A 17450-nucleotide genomic window follows, 5' to 3' on the forward strand; every position below is an offset into this window, starting at 1 on the left:
GTGTTTGTCCTCCTTTTCTCAATTCTAAATTTCTCAATTCCCAGTAAGCTATCACATGATGGGCTTTGCATGACCTTATTTGGTAAGAGGGTACCACCAGCATGAAGGTGAAGGGAAGAGGAGACCCTACAAATGCTTAGAAGAGCCCAAGGAACCATGCAAACAGGTAACGCGTTTCCCTCTGATAAAGAAGAAAGTATGGAGAGTGCAAGCCCATCTACACACATAGGACAATCCTACCAGATGGCACACAAAGCAGGGTAAAGAATAAAGAAAAAGAGGTTGCACAAAGAATAATGATTAAGTATGAGTCTGGAGTCTGATTCCCTGAATGTGACCCACAAGCCTCACCATTCAGTGGTCGTATGAATTTGAGCAAGTCATTTCAACTCTCTGAGCTTCAATTTCTTCACTTCAAAAAAGAGAGAGAACAAGAGAAACTACCTTCTTTGGTTGTTATAAAGATTATGTTTAAAAAAAATTAAAAGTTTTAAAAAGTTTTTAAAAAAAATTATGTGAGATGATTCAGGCAAAGGGCTTGGAAGAACACTAAGCACATGATCAGTAACTGTTATCTTGGTGGTAGTAGTGTAGTAGAAATACACTTTCAAAAGGAACAAAAAGACACTACCAGTTAATAACGGGGAGGAGAGATGTTTTTCAAAGCAGAGAATAGATTGGCAATTTATTTTCAAAATGCTAAGCAATTAGTTCTGATTTGTTGGATCTACAACAGGGTGTGACTTAAATAACAGGCAGAGATTCAAAGAGAATAGAGGCAATGGACATTTAAAAAGAAAAGTAGAACCATCATTAGTGAAATGTGATGTCTCCATTCCATTAGATATACAGATTGGAGCAGAAGGAAAACAGATTTATGCCAAAAAGTGAACAAACAAACATGGGGAAAGGCAACCGCAGGATAGAAAGAAATCTGAGACTGCCAACCTTATCCCAGGACATAGGCCCTGGAATGAATCTGGACCTCATTTCCTCATGGGTAAGATAAGCAGATCGAGTAAGATCAATGATTCTCAGTGGAGAAGGCGGCTCCCCTACTTCAGGTGGGATACTCATCAGATCATGTGAAATGCACTGCCCCTCCCCCACCACAAAAATACAGAAGACAGCTCCTGTCACCCGGATTTTCTTATAATGCCTTACCAGGGAGGTATGTCCTACTTGGTAAGTCATTAGCACTACTCTCATATGCCATATCATCAGGGACATTTGGATGGAAAAAAAATTGACACTCCAGATCTGCACTGTCCAATACAGTAGCCACAAGTCATGTGTGGCAACCGATCACTTGAAATGTGGTTAGGTGGAATTGAAATGTGCTTTACATGTAAAATACACACCAGAGTTTGAAGAGTTTGTACCCCCAAAATGTAATATATGTCATTAATAACTTTTTATTGATTACATATTAAAATGATAATGTTCTGAATATGTTGGATCAAATAAAATATATTATTAAAATGAGTTTCACCTGTTTCTTTTACTTTTTAAATGTGGCTACTAGAATATTTTAAATTACATGTGTGTCTCACATTATATTTCTTCGAGACAGCTCTGCTCTAGTTGAAATTTTTACATGCCTTCTGGTGCAATAATTCTGTGCTATCATGACTCCACTGTTAAAAGGGTAAAATAAAAAGTATAACTAGTTCTTGCATCTTTGTGGGGAATAACACAAAAATGTTTTAAAAGTTCCAAACATAAAAGACTGACACTAAATACCACTATGTAAAAAAGAACATTATATGCACCAACATTAATTTTAAGAAAATGAAATTTAAGTTTATTGCTTAAAAGCATTCGCACACTGACAGTAGAAAAAGAAAAGTTCATGCCCAAGGTAAAATATTCTTTTGTTTCAATTAAACTCTTAAATTAATGTTGAACATAATTTGACAAAAATTAGATATTTAATTGTTTTAGGAACGTAATTGTTTTAGAAGCCGCTCATTGGTGTAGGAAAAACATTAAGTCTCTTAAAATTAAAAATGACGCTGTACCATTTTTCTAAGAAGTAATTAAATCATGGTTGGCAATTTAACATAGTCAAAAATATTCTCTACAATATTTTATTTCCTGAATACAGGCAGGACCTTTGAGTTGAAGAAGGTAAGAACATTAAACTTTATTATACATGATGACGGAAAGATGAGTACTACAGAGAAAAAGGACATGGGCAAAAAAGGATCTATGCAACGAGGGGAGCAGTGTAAGCACTTAGGGGAATGACATTTTTAAACTTCTCTGACCATGAATAAAAGCTTTGGTTTGGGAGTCAGACAGACTTGGCTTAAATCTACTCTACCTAACTCCAAATCCCAATGTCTTAAGCATTTCATGTATCTTCGTGTGTGTGTGTGTGTGTGTGTGTGTGTGTGTGTGTGTGTGTATACATATATATATATGATTATATGATATATATATATGATTATGATTCTGAATTTGTATATAAACACAGACACCTGCTCTTCACCCCTTGGCCAAACTTCTTGAATAAATAATTGACAACTGCTTCCTTATGAAATACTCCTTAGCACATATTTGCCAAGATATATTTATCCACAACATTTTGGCCTGCTAACATTTTTTCCTTATAAATCCTTTCATTATAATTTCTCTAAAATACTTCTCCTAGCTGCATACATCCTATGAAATCTGACACTCTATGTGATGTAGATGCGGTTTTGGATTTCAGTTTTTCCCCTGTAATTAACAAATGAGAATTATATGCAGCTATGAAGATTCAAATATATGACTCAAAATTTGATGATAAACATTAGAATCCAAATTTTCTGGCAGGAGAACTACCTTCTCTGGTAGCACATTTAAATACTGACTTAGGGAAATTCATTATAATTCTGTATAGGCTTAGTTCCAATATTAGAAATATGCCTCTAGGCTCATTTGTACAAGAATTTCTTATTCAGCATCTCAGCTGCACAGGTTTCCACACAGAAATGAGCAGGTAAAAATGGTTGGAGCTTCATAATGAGTCAACATTAACATAATTACTTTCCACTTCATCTATTGTGGTACACTGTTTGACTCTCTCATTTCTTTTCATTTCAATCATTCCTTTAGAACACCCACAAGGCCCTGTTAAAGAAATGAGACTTTAGAGGCTCTGCTATAGAAACTGAGGTGAACTAAACACTTTTGAAATTTTCCTTTAGAAATGATCAAATGTTCCACACTACCATAAACGATATAATTTTGTACTCTAATATAATATTTCTTTACATCTCTTAAAACAATGTATACAATTAGATAATGGCATGAAAATGATTTACTTTGGCATCACAAAGCGTGACTATAAAATACCTATCCTGTTTCGTTTTTTAACAAACAGAACTTAATCTTCCAAATGTGAACTGACTATCACAGTTATCTCAGGGGCTAGATATGCACTATAATTATGCTGCCACTGCTGAAAACATCTCTGAACATCCTTTTTGGATGAAGGAATTACCTTCAGGGACAGTTTACCCCCCAAAACAATAAAACATGTCTCATTGCTTTATATTTTAAGGCTAGGATTTGATTAATTTAGTCACCCATCTTATTCAACAAATTTAAGGCATAAAATGTCGGATGTTTCTCAAGATTACTTCCACTCTCAGAAGAAGAAGATTTACTACCAGCAAGGATGGATATTCAAGAGAAAAAGCACTTGAGTTCACATAAAAGCCTCGGTGCTTACTATCAAGCAAATGATTGGGCAGCTTGCTGAAATTCTGAGTCAGAATATCTGGTAAATAAGATGACATCTGTAAAAGTACCAGCATGGTGCCTAATAAGAAGTAAGGGATCAATAGATGAACACACTGTATTTACACTGTGGAAAATAAATTCTAGAAGCCACACATGAAAAACCTTAGTAAAATAGTTCTGATGTGTTTCCTGCTCCATTTTAATTACAGAATTATCCTATTTGATACCATACACACGTCCCTGAAGGTAGCATAAATATTTTTATAACCAAAATCCAAGTCTCCTTTTTACTTACAAAAATACAATCAAAACTTTTGACCACCTACTATTTCTAGGCACTATTCTAGGCACCAAAGGAGAAAAAGAAAACACAATGCCCTTAAAAAGTAAAATTGGGGCTTCCCTGGTGGCACAGTGGTTGAGAGTCCGCCTGCTGATGCAGGGGACACAGGTTCATGCCTCGGTCTGGGAAGATCCCACATGCCGCGGAGCGGCTGGGCCCGTGAGCCATGGCCGCTGAGCCTGCGCTCCGCAACGGGAGAGGCCACAACAGTGAGAGGCCCACTTACCGCAAAACAAAAACAAAAACAAAAAAGTTAAATTGACTAGTTACTTTACTTTGACTTGATCAATCGGGGAGGCTACACTACCTCACCTTGAAGTTCATTGGCTGCTCCCACAGCTACACATACACACACACACACTCTTACACAGTAAGCTGCTAGTAAGATGTAAACATGTTCATCCATGAAGCTATTTATACAGTTCCTTTGGGAACTGGTCATTACCTAATGTGACATACAGTTCAGATTTTTATAACCATACTTCACAAAACACCCTTACCTAATATATAATAACTGATATCTAAAATACGAGTGCTTGGCTTCCCAGTGACATCATTTTTCTTTAAAGCACAAAAGAAAAGGAATACATTGCATGTGAATTTTATTTTACCACTCTTTAGGCTAGAATGTCTCTATTCCTTATATTAAGTATACCTGTACTGCTGTAAAATGAAATTAATCAAGTGCCTTAAGATTGGAAGTTGAGAAAAATAGAGTCATCATGCAAAATAATATTTTGCAGCTATTTTTTTTTCTATTCTGTAATGAGTATAAATAATTGGTCTAGGTCAGCCTGATTACTTAGCCTATGAGAGGAAAGAAGAATAGTTAGTCATTAATTATATCATTAAATTATGCAAAATCCAAGACTGTTTTGCTAATAAACTAGAGTATAACTAGCTATATAATTATATGGAAATCAATATGCCTTTGAGAACAGTCATTTATCATGAGAAAAATTCATTCCAGAACCAAACAGCCTTTTATGAGTGCCTTAAACTCTGGACAACAAAAGTTCTCTAAATCATTTAGATTATATAATCCTATAAGGCAAGGACTCTGGGTACAAATTCTTGTCTAGCTTTCAAGGCCCTGAACACCACTGTAGTTAAGACTCCATGCTTAACCATAGTGGTGCAATTGTAAAAACTAGGCCAATGTCAAATGTGACACTCAGACACTACCCTCCCAGTAGAGGAGAAAGAACTTACTGTATTAGAGTTAAGTAGATAACTGTATTTATAACTAAATAACATTCTTTTGGATAAAAGCAAGTACCTTAAATTTTTTAAGTCTTTTAAACATAAAATCTAAAACAAAACCTGATAAGACAATATACTTCCAAAGCAATGAGTATTTAAAATCTTAATAAAATTAATTTTAATTTAGTAATTAAATAAAATATATTTAATTTTAATAAAATATAGAAATATCTTCCTTCTATTTTGGCATTAGCCCCGGTGGGGTAGGAGAGGGTGAAAGGTGATTAGAAAAGTCTTTGGCTCCCTTCTCTTTATTTTTTTATTTTTTTTTTTTTGCGGTATGTGGGCCTCTCACTGTTGTGGCCTCTCCTGTTGCAGAGCACAGGCTCCGGACGCACAGGCTCAGCGGCCATGGCTCAAGGGCCCAGCCGCTCCACGGCATGTGGGATCTTCCCGAACCAGGGCCCGAACCCGCGTCCCCTGCATCGGCAGGCGGACTCTCAACCACTGCGCCACCAGGGAAGCCCTGGCTCCCTTCTCTTTTAGAAAAGTCTTTAAAATCACCAAACATGGGTGGTGATTGGGTTTTCCATGTAACCCAAGAATCTTTAGGTGGTTTTACTGCCCTTCTGGGGTCAGCCCAGGTGGCCATGGGGGAAGGGAGAGATCTCTTTCACCTCTATTTGGCAGGGGGCAGGTAAAGGATAGAAGGCAGGGCCCATGCTCTGGCTACATAGTAACAGTAGAAACTGAGGAACCTTGCTAGAGCTTGCCCTTGCCCTTCCTCTCTCTCAATTCTCAGAGGCTTTTTAACATTCAGTGGATTCACTACACTGGCTACATTGGCTTGGTTTTACCACTCCGTACTAATTTACACAGAGGCAGCACAGCATAAAGATTAGATAGAGTATGATCTCCAAAGCGAGACTTCAAACACTGGTTCCACCACTTACTACATGTGGAACTCTGAGCAAGCAAGCTCTCTGGACCTCAGTTTCCCCACTTGTAAAATGGGAATAATAACTGTACCTACCTCATGTTGTTGTGATGGTGAAATTATTTCATGTAGTAAAAGCACTCATAACAACGCTCAACACATAGTAAGTGTCCAATTAATATTAGCTATTTTTATTGCTGCTGTTATTATTATTATATTATTTCCTTACTTCCTAGCACACGCCTTCTTTTTGGATTGAACCAGCTTCCTCCTTACCATTTTTAAAATTCCATTTTTGTTATTCCTCTCCCAGTAACATCCTTTAAAATCCAATTCAACTGTCATCTACTCCACGAAGTCTTTCCTGCTATGGAAGAAGCAATTTAACATAGTAATAAAAATGCCTCTGGAATCACAAGGCTCTCTCTCAGTTCTGCCCTGACCAGCTATAATTCCTTAGACAAATTATTTAACCTCTCTCAGAAGATCAAACAAGAAAATTTTAACTTCCTTGAAATCAAGGTATTTTATACTTTCTTCCTATATTCTCCACACCTAATTATAGTGTTGAGTAAATAATAGGAACTCAATAAACAACAGTTAATTGAACAGTAGGCCTGTCTTCTCTGTTTCTTTCCAGCATGCTCTACAATAGAGTATGGAAGAAAAGTTGACTATTTATGACCTAACATGTTTTCGTTTCCATTAAGAATTATTTTTTTGAAAATATGATCAAAAGATAAAAGTAATATTTACCAAATATGCCTTGTTTTCCTAATGTAGTATACTACTAAAATTTAAATGAGGGCTTCCATCTGTATCAGATATAGAAAGGATCTGCAAGCTTGTATATTACATGTTCCTGTGTTTTACCATATTGCTTTTAATATCCATTTTGAATATCATATCTGGTCATTTTCTTAAATGTATTAATTATGCATGCATAACTACTAAAGGGAAAAGCTTAGAGTTACTAGAAATTTAAGGAAAGGAAGCACATGACACCTACTTCAAAATACTTCTTCAAGATGTATCTCAAACTGTTGAGCAGAATACTAGTCTCACTAGTTGATACAGACCACCAGCCAAGAAGTACATGGTGAATGGTGCAATCTAAATGCAGCAGATTTAAAGAAACAATATTTACATTGAAACATTCCTTGACAGACTAGATGCTCAGTAATGCTGAGGAAATCTTGTTGTCTTCAATGTGATCATGTAAGAGTATAAAGCACATAAAGTACTGCTTTCAAGCATATTGCTGGATGGTAATAAACCCCCTTGAAAAGTCAACAGGTTGAGTAAGTGAAAGATCTACAGACACATCTGAGTTTTCTGGACTCACTCTTATATAGTGATATATATATATATATATATATATATTTTTTTTAATACCTGAATCTAACCCTTTAAATTTTTTGACCAGTCTTGGAGAGGACTGTGTTTACCTTCCTATGTAAAATGTAAGTACTACACTACTCATTTTAACACAAGGCTATGAAAACAGAACCAAAATACATATTTAAAATATACTTAATCATAACTTTTGACCTTAACTATAGCTTTAAATACTAATTAAAATAAAAATATAGCACCAGTTTCACAAACACATTACAAAGAGCAATTAAGTATAATAGAAAATTGTCCTTCAAATTTCCTCACAGTGTTTTCTGTATATAAATCTCTTATGACACTCTGTAAATTATTCAATAATTTTTTAATTTCAAAAGTCCTTCAACTTACCACTATATCTACTTTACAAGCTAAATCTATGCCTCCATACAGAACTTCCATGATTTGCGTCTCCCCCTCAAAAAGTACGCATTTCCAAAAAAGTCCCAAAAAAGGTAAACAACAGGGGAAATAATTAGGCATATAATGTACCCAAGTCGTTACAAATTACAAAAAATCTAAACAGAAGTGATTTTTACCTGAAATCAATGCTTCCTCGATTGTCTGCAAATCATACACAGGTGTATCTTCTCATGTATTACTTTTTAAGAAGTATGAAAGTTAGGAATTTTCAAGCTGGGAAAAGCCCTGGAATGATTGCCAACAGCAATTTTAAGAGATCAGAAATATATCACCTCCCTGTGTCATGTTTCTCACCAAGTGAAAAGTGATATAAAAATCTTTTTGTGGTCTGCCCCTGCTTCCCTGGCTAATACCTACCCAGAAGACTAGTAAGCTTGGAAATTTTACCATGCAAACTCCCTCCACCAGATAGTTTATAGAACTTTAGTACTGCCACTGGTCCTTAAAGAACCCATTCTATACTTCTCTACGCAGAAAATCATCTATTTACTCCTTTTTTTTTTCCTCATTGCTAAATCAGTTTCCTTCTCCGTGAGATGTACAATATGGCATCCCATATTGACTCAATTTTAATAACATTTGTCATGGCACATTGTCAAAGTATAGATGAGGGGAAGCTGAGAGACAATTTTTTTAGTCATGAAAGTAACACATGTGCACATTGAAAAATATATCAAACAGTACATAAAGGTGTGATGTGAAAAGTAAATATCCCACTTCCCAGAGCAGACCACTGTTAAGAGTTTTTTGTGGATCATTCCACACATTTTTATAATATAAATCCAAGAACTTTACACACAGACACACACACACATCTTTGAAAAGATAGGCTCTTACCATACCTGCTCTTCTGTCCCTTTTTTCTCAATTATATTCCCGTTACTAATGACTGATCACGGATATTTCAAGTTCTCTTTAGAGTAAAATAATAGGATTGTACTTTCCTAGACCTTGAAGTTAGATGTGACTATCTGACTTATTTTGGCTGATGCAAATGTAAGTAGAGTGAAGGATGGTACATCTTCTACTTCCTTTTGTAATATGGCAGAGCCAGAATCCTGAGTAAGAATAACATGGGACAGAGACCCTCAGTGACATGTGACGGACATGGAGCATGAGTAAGAAATAAGCCTTTGCTGTTTAAAGACTGAGGTTAAATTCTGAAGTTAACATCTCAGTGTAACTAGCCTATCCTCACTAACATCACATCTTGAAGTCCATTCATATATAAACACACAGATCTACCTCATTCACTGAAATGGTTTCATAATATTCTTTTTTTATGATTCTTTTTTAAAATCCTTTTAAAATTGAAGTATTATTAATTTACAATGTTTCAGATATATTATAATATTCTTTTGCATGAATGAATGATAATTTAATTCACTTGATCAACAAGTATTTTGTGAGTATCTGCCATGTCTCAAATACTGCTTGAAATGTTAAAGTTCATTTAATTCTCACAGCAAGTCTATGAGGTAGATTCTATCCTCGCCCACAGTTTTGCAGGTGATGAAAGTGAAATACATCAAGATTAAGTTAAAATTGTCCTCAAGTGCCCACAGATAGTAAATGGTAGAGCCAGAATTTGAACCCAGCTGTGGCTCCAGAGTCAATGCTTTCAATCAACAAGTTATATACTGCCTTTCCCTATTCTGGGGAAACAGATAATACAAAAATATGCAAGAAAATATCAAATACTAGTAGCTACTATGATGAAAATAATACATAGTAATACGATGAGGAGAAGGAGTGACTTTATGGTAGGTAGTTAGGAAAGGCTTCTTTGAGGAGTGATAATTAAACGGAGATCTAATTGACAAGAAAGAGTAGGTCGTGTAAAAAATATGGGGAAAAAGCTTTCAAAGTGGAGGGACTAGCTAATGCAGAGGCCCTGAAGTGGAAATGACTGCCTGTATTCAAGAAACAGCAAGGCTAGTGTGGTTGGAGTGCACCGAGCCAGGGAAAGAGTGATGGCAGATTATTTTACCAATCCTCCCCTGATAGACACGTTGCCTCCAGTATTCTTGTACATGCATCTTTTTATGTCTATATAGGATTAAGCATAGGATAAATCCCAACTGGAATTGCTGGGACAAATTTTGATAGACATCATGAAATTTCACTTCTAAAAGATGACAGGGAAAAGACTGGTGCCAAGAGTAGAAGAAAGGGCTTCCCTGGTGGCGCAGTGGTTGAGAGTCTGCCTGCCAATACAGGGGACGCGGGTTCATGCCCCGGTCCGGGAGGATCCCACATGCCGCGGAGCGGCTGGGCCCGTGAGCCATGGCCACTGAGCCTGCATGTCTGGGGCCTGTGCTCCACAACGGGAGGGGCCGCAACAGTGAGAGGCCTGCGTACCGTGCAAAAAAAAAAAAAAAAGAGTAGAAGAAAGTGCTTGTTTACCATACAAGCTCTTACACTACTGTCATATTATCAGACGTTTTAACCCTTGCTAATTTAATTTGCTACATTTTTTAAATGTTATGCCACTGCTAGTTTAATCTACATTTATTTAATTCTGTTTAAAGTACCTTTTATATATTTATTGGTTATTTATATTTCTTTAGCTGTAAACTGCCCACTTAAGGGTTTTGCCATTTTTAAAAAATATTTATTTATTTGGCTACGCGGGGTCTTAGTTTTGTGGCACGCAGGATCTTTAGTTGTGGCATGCAGGCTCTTAGTTGCGGCATGTGGGATCTAGTTCCCTGACCAGGGATCAAACCCGGGCCCCCTACACTGGGAGCATGGAGTCTTAATCACTGGACCACCAGCGAAGTCACAGGTTTTGCCATTTTTAAATTGGGATTTTAGTTTGCTTGTACTTATTTTGTAAAGTCTTTGTATATTAAGAGCATGAGGCCTTTGTCACACGTGTTGCAAATATATTTTTTCACATTTTAATGTGAAAGAGCAGAGGAGGGGAAGCTAACATGGGTAATAAGGAAAACTGACAGAATCTATATTAGACATATTAAGTATAAGGTGTCAGTGGAACACTGAAGTATAGCATAAAGTAATCATCATTACGGGCTAGCTAATACAACATGTTCTTTTGTAACAAAAGAAAACTGATAAATTTGATCTAAGAGAATAGTATAGTTATCTAGATTTCTACTAGACCTGCTTACATAGCAAGAAATAGCTCGTTTCTAGTTTTGTGATTTAGCATAATTTTCTACCCACATAAACACAGCCAATAAAAAAAACACCTAAAAACCTCCATGAAGATATAACTGACAATACTTTTTCCCTCTCCATTCATATTGTTTTATTTTTTATTTATTGCTTTTTTCTTTTCCACCATGGTTTATTACAGGATATTGAATATAGTTCCCTGTGCTATACAGTAGGACCTTGTTTATCCATCCTACCTATATATACTAGTTTGCATCTGCTAGCCCCAAACTCCCAATCCAACCCTGCCCCCTCCCCCTCCCCCTCCCCCTTGGTGACCACAAGTCTGTTCTCTATATAACTGACAATATTCTTTAGCAAAATAGTTTTTTTTAACGAAAGAAAGAAAATAAATGTAGTAATCAAACAATTTACATCAAAATTTTGATTTTTTCAAAATGAAAGCTTTATCTGATTAGAAAAGTATTTAATACTTGTGAGGGAGAGAAAAGCTTATTTAGTTACATATAAACAACCACTTACCAAAGGATTAAATGTCTCACTTTAAGAGATATGCCTAAGCAAAGCGATTGTCTTTGCTAATATGCATTTGCTAATATGCAGTATAGGTTTGTAATATGTGGTATATGTTCAATTTAAACCTTTACATAAATAATCAGGGGATAAAATCATATGGTCCATGGACCCAATTGTTTGCATATGCAAATTAACTGACATTTTCTTAAATAGATCATGAGATTGGTCTTTCGAGAACACATCAAAAACACTTTGAGGGAAAAGCATCCTGATGAACATCTGTAGGTAAATTAAACTAGTATATTTGTCCCTTACAGTGATGCACAATGTTATCATCTCTTTCTGAATACCTTATCTAAAACTGAAATTGCGAAGCATTTATTTGTTTGTTTTTCAAGAGCTTATTGCCATGAGTGTGGACCGTGGGACTTTTACTTGTAATACAGACAGCACATGGGAAGATGTTACCAAATATCAGACTTGTTTTTATTTTACTCTTCACATCTGTACCAGAGCATTTCAGTCCCAATAAGTTGATAATTTAAGGACATACAATTTCCCCCATGTGTGCTCTTCAACTCTGGATGTCTGGTGCTCAGTTAAATTTCATCTGTTTGCAATTTTTTCCCTTACAAGGCATTATTTTTAGCTTCCCAGTCTATTAACAAAACAAAAAACTTGGCTACAAATCTATTTCTAAATGTTAACTCCCATTAAATCCATTGTCATTATAGTCTCACCAAATATAAAACCCCCTAAATGTGGTCAAAATAAATTACTAATATGATGCCTTGTCTAAAGGTAAAATCCAGATATGATCAGAAGGTCAGGGTTTGGAAGGAAAGGTGGAGATATTTACGTATCTGTTTTCTTGTTTTCCCTTAGTCAGATCAACAGGACATATGACATATTTGTCTTTTTTAATATCTAAAAGAAATGGTAGGTAAAAGAATTGCTGTGGGCTCCTTCATCCTCTGCCCTCACATCATAAAAAAAATCAGAAAATATATTTTCATTCTTTATAAATAAAATGAAATTTAAATAATATTTCTTCTTGCTAAACTCTGAGTTGATAAACAAGGCAGATACAAAGAGTTTATTAATTCTATCAATGAATGCTACACTGTGAACACTGAGAATACAAATAATGTAATCCAACTTCTTCTTGATAATTTTTTCCTTTTGTCTCATTCCAAAACTAACACAGACTCGTTGGAAATTTGTAAAATAAAGTTAACATAAAAGAAGAAAATAAAAATCACCACCATTTCTCATTTAGTGAGAACTATTAACATTTTAACACAGTTTTGTTTTTTTTTTCCTGTGTACAATACAGTGTTAAACAAAACTGAGGTCATACTATATGTTGTATATACATTTCATATCCTGCTTTTACCACTTAATATATCATGAATATCTCTTCATATAATTAAATATATAGAAGATTAGTTTTAATTACCATGTAACAATTACTTAACAAACTCTTATTACTGGGCATCTATGCTCTAAATTTTCACTATTAGAAATAATGCTGAAGTGAACATCCATGTACAGATATCTTCTTTATACATCTGCTTCATGAGGACATTCCATCCAGAATTAGAACTGCTGGATGTCATTATAAACATTTTTATTACTTATGTTTCATTCTGCTAAACTGCCTTCCAGGAGGGCTGTACTATTTTATAAATCAACCATCAAGAAATGAAAGTACATGCTTCTCAGCACCCTCACTGATCAGATAATTATGTTATATCTTTTTTATTAAATTGCACAATTCTTTTAATAGGCATTTCTTTTACCACTAGTAAGGCTGAACATATACACACCCAATGCACAGCCATACATGCCCATACACACCCACATTAAGCCCACCCGTACATACCATACATACCACGTACATTATATATGTAACTTATGCTATGTCAATATCATGTTCATTACCTTTGCTCATGTTTCTATTAAGATATTTATTTTTCTTTTTGCTGAGTAAGAACACATACAGAAAAGTATTAATCCATTATCAAAATTTTATAAAGTTGTTCTAAATTCATTATTTGCATTTTACTAATGCATACTGTGTTCTTGACTTACAAAAGTTCCTAATTTGTGTACAGTCAAGAATATTTTTTCTTTTCTGTCTTCTATATAATTACACCTAATTCTTTAGGTGTTCTGAATTTTACTTTGATGTATGGTGTGAGGTAGGGGATCAATTTATATTTTCCATTCAATAATTTGTCAGTTGCTCCAGCAACACTTTCCCCTTCTGATTTGGAGTATCCAACGTAACTTCTCAAACTAGAAAAGGATTCTTGCCATAACTCTTCCTCTATCTGTCACATTTCATTCTTAGAAATATACCAGTAGCAACCTAACTATCTGATTAAACATTTAAATAATATGTGCTCAAGGGTATAAAAACCACCCTTGATTTAACACTGTCCCTTTCATTCAAACAATACTAGGGGACCATTCATGTATTCAAGCTCCCTTTAGTTTCATGCACAATCCAACAGCAAGCCAGTGGGTACTGGGAAGGTAGGGAAGAGAGGAACACAACATTCAGGAAACCAAACACAATATCCCTTTGTTTTAAAGTTGTATCATTATATAATAATTTTTTTGATATTCATGAAATAAATTGACAATACAAGGAAATAGAGTTTAATGTGAATTTGACAGTTTCTTATACTCAGGTCTAAAAGACCATTGTTCATGAGATTTAACTGCACTTTATAATATATATGTAACCTAGGAAAGGGTAGTATAGAAACTTTCAAAAAGTCAAGACAAAAAAAAACACAACCTAGCTAGAATGACTTTTGATGTTTTAAAAGCAGCCAAAACAATGTATTCTACAGGAAAATCTAAAGCAGACATATAGAATTTTGCCTGTTGTGAGCCTTGTATGTGGGAGACTTGTGTTATGTAAATGTCTTATATAAATGGATTATACAGCTTTAGAAAAAAAGCTCAATGTATCTTTAAAGTGTTTCCAAGGTGAAAATAACTTTCTTAAGAGCTAAAAGTAAGACTCAATACCTGTATTAGTGACAGCAAACTATCAGAGTTACAGTCAGTCTCTTACTTTCAAAGGCAATAAAAGCTATATAATAGAGCCAAATAAAAACCCCAGTCTTAAAATTATGGGAGGGTGATTGATGCTAGATTTAAGATTGAAAACTTGCACTTTGGCCAAAAGGTAACTTAAAAGAACAAAAAATACTATTTTAAAAGCTGTCGATATATTCTTTAGAGAATCGACTTTAATTCCAATTTTTTTTCACAAGTTCAAAATTGTTAAATGTTTGATGCATTCACCTGAGAGATGTAGACATGACCATCATTGATCACCTACCCATCCAGCTATTCAAAAGCTCTCTTCTGCCTTCATTGCCCCAGCTCAAGGGCTGTCACAACTCCCTCTGTGTGCACATATGCAAGGAAGTCAATGATTGAAATCTAGAGTAAAGCAAAAAGTCAATGGGTTCTGCTGTTTAGCCAAAAGGAAAAAAGAGCCAAGGAGAATATAAAACAAATAAGTTAAAATGAAAGACTGGAACATGAGTTTGCCTGTGTTGACTAAGTGAAGGCTAAATTATTATGACTTCCTTCTGGCTTATAAGCAGCTGGAAAGTTCTCAGGGCTACTCAGGAAGTGTTTTTATTTTAAAGATAGAAAGCTGTTTCACTCAGTTGGTACACATAAACAACTATACTTGATCTGGCTCCTGCTTCCCTGTGTGCTCCCTTCCCATATCCCTTGGCCCTCACACTACTTCACAGCAAAACTGACTTTCTTCCTGTTTTTCCACCATGCCGAGTTTTCCAACATTAAGGTTTTTGTATTAGCTGCTCCCTTAGCATGGAAGGGCATTTGGCTTGATGGTCCCATGGCTGTTTTCTTCATATCATTAAGGATTCAGAATACAAATCACTACTTTAGAAAAGCCTTCTTTCAAAATGAGAACTATAGCCCAGGAGACAGCATTTCAGATAGCTCTGAGAAAGTGCTCCAAAGAGGTGGCGGGGCGGGGGGGAGGTCAGTATATATGAGGTTTTGGTGAAGAGGGAGTACATGTAATCAAGCACACATTTTTTGCAGAAGGTCTTGTGAGGGTTATGAGTCACAAGAAGCAGACATCACCATGAAGAAATTTAGTGCTTTTCTAGATATGAGGAGATGCAAGAATTGGGCTCATAAAAAAAAGAAAAGAAAAGAAAGAAAAGCCTTCCTTGAATATCAAGTTAAAAGATTCACTCTGGGAGTTCAGGGGTTTTTGAGCACAAGCCACCTGTTCTCTTTCTTTGGCCCTGCAATAAACCTTTCTCTGCTCCAAAAAAAAAAAAAAAAAAGTCACTCTGTCACTATCATACCTCTCTACTTTGTCTCCATATCATTTATGATTGTCTTGTTTTCTTAATCAATTATTTGTTCACTTGGTCACTAATCTTCACTGCAAGCTCCATGAGGGCAGGGATTTTTGTTCCTTTTATTCACTCTTCTATCCGCAGCACCTAGAACACTGTTACATGCTACGTGTCCAATGGATATTTTTTTAGCAAATACATTTAACTGGTTTGCATTTTTATTTTTAAAACCAATCACCTATGAATGATTCTGATTACCTCTAAGAATAGATTAGATCTCAAAGAGTATGTCTTCAACTATGTCTTAGTTGAAACACAAACCCCCTCCCAGAATATTTTAGGATCAACTAACTATATTTCTAATCAGCTCTCTCTTGCCCATATTCCTCAATACAATGAGGTTGAACAAGAGTCCATGCCTCTGCCTCCAGTTGGATCTGGCGTACTTGTCTCTTTTATTGCCACAGCAAACAAGGCCATGGTTCTCAACCAGAAAATGAAGCAACTTTGGTGTATGTGAGGAGAAGGCACGAACAGACAATCTTTCCCATTAATCATCTCAATAATTAAGAGTTTACTGAACTGGCATTGAAGTTTAGTCTCAATAAAATGTAAGTTCTTTGAGGGAAGGAACTTTTTGTCTCTTTGGTTCACTGCTGTTTCTCCAGCACCTAGAAGAGAGCTCAGTGCACAGCAGGCATCCACTAAATGTTTCTTAAATGAATCAATGAATGGAAGAGTAAATGAATGATTATATAGTAAGTTTCAAATACTGACTTAGAAACAAACATACTTAATTGCACAGGTTTGTTCTGCTTCTGAAGCCATATGGAGAAACACAGACTACAGTTAGATTTTATATTCCTACTTCTAAGGAATTCTATACCATGTGCTATTGATCATAAGGTAATTGAGCAAGAAAGAGCTTACAGACAGTTTAGAAAACGTATCATTGATACTAGGAATGCCTCTAATGGTAAAATGACTCAAATATCAAATGCCCTAGAAAAATGGGCAGCCTAGGATATTGATCACTTACATGAATTTTGTAAAAATATTTGAACAGTTATAAATCACTAATGTTTACTTATACTTTGCTTTGTCCTTATGGAATTTGAAGTGTCTTGCAAGATTATGAAAACAATAGAAAAAAAATAGAAAACAGGAATAGGAAAAAATGTAAATCAGAACAGGTCAAGATTAAGAAAAATGTTACAAAAAAGATTTAACTGTATTTTCTGGTGGCCAAATCAAAAAAAAAAAAAAAGAAAGAAAGAAAGAAAGTACAGTTAGTTACTTTTCAAGGAAGCAAAGTTTTTTCTAGCATTTACACTTGAAAAAAATGGTTCATGTGGGTTTTCATAAAATGCACCCAATGATATAGTGAACC

At 35.3% G+C, this 17450-nt stretch overlaps 1 protein-coding gene across 3 annotated transcripts in view; it reads right to left on the bottom strand.

The window, feature by feature from the left end:
* The window catches only part of DIAPH2 (diaphanous related formin 2), an 887827-nt gene that overhangs the window by 731153 nt on the left and 139224 nt on the right, over window positions 1–17450 (bottom strand). The window lies entirely within an intron of this gene.

This window comes from Delphinapterus leucas, chromosome X, assembly GCF_059928025.1.
Source record: "Delphinapterus leucas isolate spDelLeu-1000000601 "Yukka" chromosome X, BTC_Dleu_Yukka2, whole genome shotgun sequence".
Classification (NCBI taxonomy): Eukaryota; Metazoa; Chordata; class Mammalia; order Artiodactyla; family Monodontidae; genus Delphinapterus; species Delphinapterus leucas.